General features: G+C 53.7%; 1 protein-coding gene across 2 annotated transcripts in view; it reads right to left on the bottom strand.

Moving 5' to 3' along the window:
• The window catches only part of eif3d (eukaryotic translation initiation factor 3, subunit D), a 21,870-nt gene extending 21,015 nt beyond the window's left edge, over positions 1–855 (bottom strand). Inside the window, exon 1 of one of the 2 annotated variants that reach the window (XM_043679468.1) lies at positions 756–855. The gene's annotated coding sequence lies outside the window, so the exon portion shown is untranslated. Of the gene's footprint in view, positions 1–326; positions 459–755 lie in introns of those variants that run through there. The other variant, XM_043679467.1, reaches the window with a different exon arrangement.
• Positions 856–8,058: the final 7,203 nt, after the last annotated feature.

The following is an 8,058-nucleotide window of genomic DNA, read 5'->3' as shown; positions in this document are numbered from 1 at the left end:
GGGGGGGGGGGGGGTGAGGGGGTGGGAGGGGGGGGGTGAGGTTCATGACCCTCAAACTTGACACCAACAAACACCAGGAGAATCTGCAAACCGCAATCTGAGCTGTTCCAGCACTGAGACCGCTCAGGGCGCTACACAAATGCACCTCGCCAATCCCAGGCGCGGCACCGAGATGTTGCCCGCACCAGGCGCTACACAAACGCAGGACGCGGTGCAGGCCCGAGGCCTCAGGCCCCCGCCGGTATTTTCCTGACCCCCCCGGGCGGTCCATTCCCGGTCTGTCCGACTCTCGGGTCCCCTCCCCGGGGCTGCGCCGCCGCCATTACCCGAATCTCCGGCTCCGCCGCCGCCGATGGAACCGGATTCGAGAAACTTCGGGAAACGCCACCGAGAGTGGCCGCCACACTGCCGCAAACTGTCGTAAACCGGGAGCGCCACACTGCCGTAAAGCACCCCAAACCGGGACAGACCCACTGCCGTAAGCTGTAACGACGGTATCGTCGTAAACCGCCGTAAAACGGAGCCATCACGCAGCCGTAAAGTCAGTGGAAGTGGGTGCCACGTAAATGTCACCTTTCCCACTCAGACTCAGAAATATAACATTTCAACAGCTGCTGGGGATCCCAATAATCAGTGAAAAGGGAGAAATAAACTCAGTGGGGACCCGCTGCACACCACCGTAAAGGAGTTTCGGGGTCATGCCACGACAATGTCGTGAATGTTGCCGTCAGATTAAATCATTCTTTGAAACAAACCTGCAGATGGGCCTAGGGCCTAGGGCCTAGGGCCGGGCCGTGTCCCCCTCCGCGGCCTGTGGTTCAGGTTGATCCAAACGGGACACAGGTTTGATGTGAATCGGGAATCGGGTGCCGCGGGTTGAATCCGCTTTACGGCAGCGATCGCCGGAAACAAGGAGCCGACGGGTGGCGGCAAGATGGTCCACACTGCCACCGAGCTTCGGCCTCCCCCGATGGAGCCACCATGAGGAGATGATGGGAACAGCAGCGCAGTCCCCGCCCCAGGGTCAGAGCTGGAGCCAGTGGAGAGAATGTGGGCCACTGCCAGAGAGGACAGGGACAGGGACAGGGACAGGGACAGAGACAGAGAGAGGGGTGACCTTGTAGAGGTTTACAAAATCATGAGGGGGCATGGGTAGGGTAAATATACAAGACTTCCTCCCTCCCCTCCGGGTAAGGGGAGTCCTGAACTAGTGGCATATTTTTTAGGAGAGAGGATAAAGACATAAAAAGGACATGAGGGGGGCAACTCTTTTCAAGAGAGAGACTGGTTCTCGTGTGGAGTGCACTGCCAGAGGTGGTGGTAGATGTGGGTACAGTTACAACATTTAAACGACATTTAGGTAAATGCACAAATAGAAAATGTTTGGAGGGATATGGGCCAAGCACAGGAAGGTGGGACAAGTTTAGTTTGTGACCACGGTCAACATTGACTGGTTGGACATTATATAAATGACAAAAAGCAGTGGACCCAGCACTGATCCTTGTGTCCTCTTGTGCCAGTGTCCAGCACAGAAACAGGCCATTCAGCCCTAACACTCTGTGCTGGGGTTCATGATCTACAAAAGATTAGATTAGATACGCTACAGTATGGAAACAGGCCCTTCGGCCCAACAAGTCCACACCGACCCTCTGAAGAGCAACCTATTCAGACCCATTCCCCTACCTTATATTTACTCCTGACTAATGCACCTAACACTATGGGCAATTTAGCACGGCCAATTCACTTGGCTTGCACATCTTTGAACTGTGGGAGGAGCACCTGGAGGAAACCCACGCAGAAACTGGGAAAATGTGCAAACTCCACACAGACAGTCGCCCGCAGCTGGAATCGAACCCGGGTCCCTGGCCACTCTCTCAACTCTCTTGCCCCTATCTTGAGCAGGCATCTGGTGGGGAAAGCCCAGAGCGGTGTAGCACAAGCCCAGCATGGCCAGGAGCTGATGGACTTTGGTGTTGAACTGTTAACTGGAAATCTTTGTTCTTTCACTATTCAGTAAGGACTGAAATGTTCAACATTTTAACTTTTATTTCTTTATTTTTCTGCTTTGTACCAAAATTGTGGACCTTGGTACCTTAGTACCCAAGATGGCATCTGCAGTTAATTGTAACAAGGTCAGTCAAGTGGACCTCACAGAATATGAGTTCCCTGATTGGGGCTGTTAATCTGGTCCAAATCAGGGAGCCCTGGCTGACAGATATAAACCAGAGAGTGTAACTGTTTGTTGTAAACTGTTTTTGTAATTTGTTTAATAAAATAAAAAATAAATAAGCCGGAGAGTGGCAGTGGTGTGAGGGTAAGGAGAGAAAAGAAAAAAATAAACAGAGAGTGTAACTGTTTGTTGTAAACTGTTTTTGTAATTTGTTTAATAAAATAAAAAAAAATAAACCGGAGAGTGGCAGTGGTGTGAGGGTAAGGAGAGAAAAGAAAAAAATAAAAACAGGAGTGTCAGAGGTTTGGGTCACTCTGAGAGCTGGCTCTGAGGGAGCTGGATCAGTGTGTGTGTGCAAGGACTCTCCTCCTTGAAGGTGTCAGAGAGGAAGGGGACTGTCCCTGGACCAGCTGCCCCACATTGAGAGAGCTCTAGAAAGGAGAAGGAAGATGGAGGCGGCAGAGGCAGAAGGAGGTGAGAGCTTTGAGTCTGGGGACTACTTTTGGAGCTGCAGCCTGGGCATCACCCAGGTCAAGGGAGTGTTGCTGCTGACCTGGGGCCCACTCCCACTGCTGGTCTCTGGGACCCCGCCCGGACCTGCCTCAGCTGCTACTGCTTGGGGCCTGCCTCACTGCTGCTGCCTGGGACTTGCCTTGGGGACCCACCCCAACAGGTCTGCCCCCCCACCGCTGCGACCAAGGGCCTGCCTCGGACTCGCCCGAGGCCTGCCTCCACCGCTGCTGTTGCCTGAGGTCGGTCTCCACCGTTGCCTGGGACTCGCCTTGGGCACCTCCCAGGACATCTGCTGCTGCCAGAGGCCCACTTCCACCGCTGCTGCCTGGGGCCTACCAACATCCAGCAGCAGAGTATGGTGAGCTCGAAGGTCACGGGGCCCAGCCGCACCTAGGCCGGGGTAGCCGCTGCCTTGGGCTCGGCTGCTCCAACCCCGGCTGCAACCGCGACCCCCTTCAGGCACCTGACCAAACACCTGGGGGTCAAGGCCTATCCCCACCCCAACATGTCAATTGAGGCCTGCAGCAAGGCCATGGCTAGTGTGGTCGGCCCACTGGCCATCGTCACTGCGGCCCGGATGTACGGGAAGGCCGTCTTCTTCCTGAAGACCGAGCAGGCGGTCCACCTGGCCGTGGAGAGGGGGCTCGCTGTGGGCGGGACACATTTGCCCGTCGACCCTCTGGAGGTTACGGCCCAGAGGGTCATGATCTCCAATGTCCCGCCCTTCATTCCCAGCGAGCTCCTTCTCCCCCACCTCACCACCCTGGGGGAAATCCGGTTGGGTGTCCAGCCGCTCCTGCTCGGTCTGAAGGACCCCGCCCTCCGACACATCTACTCCTTCCGACGCCAGGTATTTATTTGCCTGGCCCGGGAGGAGGTCACCGAGGGCTCATTCAGCCTCCTCCACGAGGGCGCGGCCTACCGTGCCTTCTGGATGGCGGACGGCGTGCAGTGCCACCTGTGCCACGAGGTGGGGCACATAAGGAAAAAACTGCCCCACCCAGAAGGCAGCCCAGCCCACGCCGATGGCTGATGGTTTTGCCGCCGCACCCACTCCCCCTCGTTACGGGGGTTCAGCTGGAGTACCACCCATCTCCTCTACCTGGGGGTCTACCTCGGCCCGGCTGAGGAATCCTGGCCGGCGCAGGGAGTGGAGTGCATCATTTCTCCCCCCAACTCTATTTTGATTTATTCCCTACCCTCCCCTTCACTGTTTTGATTACAAAGCACTGCCCTTTGATGTGAAGGGCAGTGTTTGTCACTGGCCACCCGGGTGTTTTCCTATCTTCCTGGTGGTGGAAAAAAAAAGCAATCCACATCCACGCGGTGTCCACCAACACCCTGGAGTTGTTCAGGGAGAGGTGGGCGCTGCAGGGAGTGGAGTGCATCATTTCTCCCCCCAACTCTATTTTGATTTATTCCCTACCCTCCCCTTCACTGTTTTGATTACAAAGCACTGCCCTTTGATGTGAAGGGCAGCACACACACACCATGGGTGCTGGGGATAAAATAAGCACTACCGCACTTAGGTGGTAGTGTGGGGGGAAAAAAAAGGAAAAAAAAAAGCAATCCGCATCCACGTACATCAACTAGCAATCCACATCCACGTACATCAACTAGCAATCCACATCCCGTTGGTCGATTTCTTCTGGGACAAAAAGATGCACTGGGTCGCCGCGCAGGTTCTGAGTCTCCCTATTGAGGAGGGCGGTCAGTCGCTGGTGTGCGCCCGCACCCAGGTCGCGACGTTCCGCCTTCAGACCTTGCGGCGATACCTTTACGTCGAGCCTCCTCCTAGATGGTGCGCCCTGGCGACGTATTTTTTCCGCCAGGTGCGTAACCTCAACTACGACACGCAGCTCCTATTCGTCGACCGTGACGGTTTAGAGGTCGCCCTCAAGATGCTGCCTGTCTTTTACCAGGACCTGATCACTGTCTGGAACATGGTCGAATCGCGTCGCGCCTACCCTCCGGCTGGAGTAGCGGCAGTCGTCAGGGAGCCGTTGCTCAGGAATCCGCACCTCCGTACTCGCGGGTTCGAGTGGCTGTCGGGGGGGAGGGCCGTGGCGGCGAGGGTGACCAGGGTCGGGGACGTGCTGGGTGCCGGGGGCCTGGGCTGGACGCTGCCGCAGGACATAGCAGGCAGGGCAGCGGTAGACGTCCAGTACGTGGCCACCGCCATCCGACGCCTCAAAACGGCGGTGCTCGGACCCGACGTAGTACACCAGTTGGAGGACGCTCAGGTGTGCGGTGGGACCCCGTCCGCGCTCACCCCAGCCCGGACAGAATTTCACATTGGCCCCAAGGTCCCGTACTTCCCGCGGGAGCCTGTGCCCCACAACCTGAGCCGCCTCCGAAATTTTAACTTTGTTTCGTTTAGGGAGGTGAACAGGAGAGCCCTGTACAGACTGCTGCTGCACACCGTCCACCTCTTCTCCCTCATCCACCGTCCGGACACGCCTTGGCGTGCCCATTTGCCACCGGGCGGTGGGGATCCCCAGTGGAGGGCTCTCTACGCGGGAGTCCTCCCCCTTTCTCTCGGGGATCTGGGGTGGAGGGTGCTGCACGCAGCAGTCCCCTGCAACCGCAGATTGCGGTGGTTCACGGACTCCCAGCCCAACTGCTTGTTCTGTACCAACACCCTGGAGTTGTTCTGGGAGAGGTGGGCGCCGCAGGGAGTGGGGTGCATCATTTCTCCCTCCAACTCTATTTTGATTTAGTCCCTACCCTCCCCTTCACTGTTTTGATCACACAGCACTGCCCTTTGATGTGAAGGGCAGTGCTTGTCACTGGCCACCCGGGTGTTTTCCTATCTTCCTGGTGGTGGAAATTGAATAAAGATTCGTGCACTTTGTGTCTCTCACTGTGTCTCACCCCTGCACACACACACACACCATGGGTGCTGGGGAAAAAATAAGCACTACCGCAGTTAGGTGGTAGTGTGGGGGTTAAAAAAAGGAAAAAAATAAATAAACAGGAGTGTCCGAGGTTCAGGTCACTCTGAGAGCTGGCTCTGACGGAGCTGGATCACTGTTAAGGACTCTCTACACGTAAGTAAGGGGTGACTTGGTGATGGGATAGCAGCCTCTGTGGAGTTATTTCAGCAACATTAAGTGATGATTTGTAAACTTTTCACATGTGAGTACGTGACAATAAACCCGATTCAAATTATCCTTCGATTCCTTTCCCCTTATGTGTTTATCCAGCTTCCCATTAAATATATCAACACGACACTGCCCGCTGCTCCCAGTTGGAGGGCAGGGGACTGCCCGCTGCTCCCACTTTCTCGCAGTTCTCTGGATAAGGAGGCTTTCTGCTGAATTCTCTGTTAGATTTGTTCGCCACTTTCTTATATTAATGGCCCTTCTCCCTCACCCCAACAAGTACATATAACGTAGAACAGTACAGCACAGGAATAGGTACTTCGACCCACAATGTGTTGAACATGACACCAAATTAAACTCATCCCTTTTGCCTGCCCTTGGTACATATCCCTCCATTCCTTGTATATCCATGTGCTTATCTTAAACACTGCTATCATACCTGCCTCCACCACCCATCCCTGGCAGTGTCTTTCACATTCCTACCACACTCTGTGTTTTAAAAAGTGCCCCTTACATCTCCTTTGAATTTACCCCGTCTAACCTCGAACGTATGGCCCTTAGTATTAGACATCTCTATGTTTGACCCATTTTCATAACCATAAAGACCTCGACTGGGTCACTCCCTGTCTTTTTCTGAGTGAAAGGGTCATCCTCACTTTTCTTCAGTTTCCTGCAGCTGACAAGAATTTCTCAACTCCACCTTCATCCTTCTGCATCTTTTTCTATTTCTCTTCTCGGGTCAAAATCCGAAGCAGAGAGATTGCTGTACTTATTTCTGATTAATTCCGTGGCTGGGTTCAATGAGTGTCACAGGTAACTGGGAAAAACATTAGGTGAAATCTTTCTAAAAAGCGATGCTGTAAAATGGAGATCTGAAAATGTACAAAATATTTTTATTTAAATAATTTCTCTTTCAATAATTTTTGTGTAAAATAAAGAAGCATAATCTTCACAGTTTATTGTAAAACATAATAAAATATGACTTAGTAACAGTACAGGTTCAGGTCAGCACACTTTGGTAACATTCCTCCATCCATCCCTGTCATCTGTAAGTTAATTTGAGTCACTCACGTTTCTCTGTGACTGGCTCCAACTGCTGAAGATAACATAGATTATGATCAAAATGTAGGAAGGATTCAGCTTTATTAAACAATGATTCCCTGAACTGGGATCATTTCTGATTTTTAAAACCTGGAATTGAGCTCCGTTTTAAAATAATCACTGAGACCCCGGTCAGTGGGTGTTTGCTCAGTCTGAGACCCCGGTCAGTGGGTGCTCGCTCTGTCTGAGACCCCGGCCAGTGGGTGCTCGCTCTGTCTGAGACCCCGGTCAGTGGGTGCTCGCTCAGTCTGAGACCCCGGTCAGTGGGTGCTCTCTCTGTCTGAGACCCCGATCAGTGGGTGTTCGCTCTGTCTGAGACCCCGGTCAGTGGGTGGGTGCTCTGTCTGAGACCCCGGTCAGTGGTGGGTGCTCTGTCTGAGACCCCGGTCAGTGGATGCTCTGTCTGAGATCCCGGCCAGTGTGTGCTCGCTCTGTCTGAGATCCCGGTCAGTGGATGCTCTGTCTGAGATCCCGGCCAGTGTGTGCTCGCTCTGTCTGAGATCCCGGCCAGTGTGTGCTCGCTCTGTCTGAGACCCCGGTCGGTGGGTGCTGATGTTTCTGTAAACTTTCCACGTGTTTGGAGTATGTGTGTGACTCCAGACAGTGAGCAAGAGAGTTGGGTAAAAACAATGACAGCAGATGCTAGAAACCAGATTCTGGATTAGAGTGGTGCTGGAAAAGCACAGCAGTTCAGGCAGCATCCGAGGGGCAGGAAAATTGACGTTTCGGACAAAAGCCCTTCATCAGCTGTATTTCTGATGATGGGCTTTTGCCAAAAACGTTGATTTTCCTGCTCCTCAGATGCTGCCTGAACTGCTGTGCTTTTCCAGCACCACTAATCCAGCACTAGAGTTATCAATGACACTGGCCACGCTGGGTTATTTGCCCTGAATGATTTAATACTCAGGTTTATGCTTCCAGAGGGCTGGCTTCTCAATATCGCCTCCACCTGGAGTCTTTGGGTAGTGATTTAGGAGGTAGGGGGAGGGATTTGATGGAAAGTGGCAACTTAGACCCCTCCACCACCATTCCCTGCCCCGAAACCAGGAGCCAGTCCTGGGATCTTTCCAAACTGTGGGGCTCAGGGATCCTCAGTAAGAAGCACCTGGGGCAGTGTTGAGGGAGGGAGGGGGGGCCCAGCAGGTGAGGGCAAGATTCCAAACCCCCAGC

The sequence above is a fragment of the Chiloscyllium plagiosum genome, chromosome 39 (assembly GCF_004010195.1).
Source record: "Chiloscyllium plagiosum isolate BGI_BamShark_2017 chromosome 39, ASM401019v2, whole genome shotgun sequence".
In the NCBI taxonomy this organism is placed as follows: Eukaryota; Metazoa; Chordata; class Chondrichthyes; order Orectolobiformes; family Hemiscylliidae; genus Chiloscyllium; species Chiloscyllium plagiosum.
The sequence above is the reverse complement of the archived record's forward strand: the minus strand, read 5'-3'. Positions and strand labels throughout refer to the sequence as shown.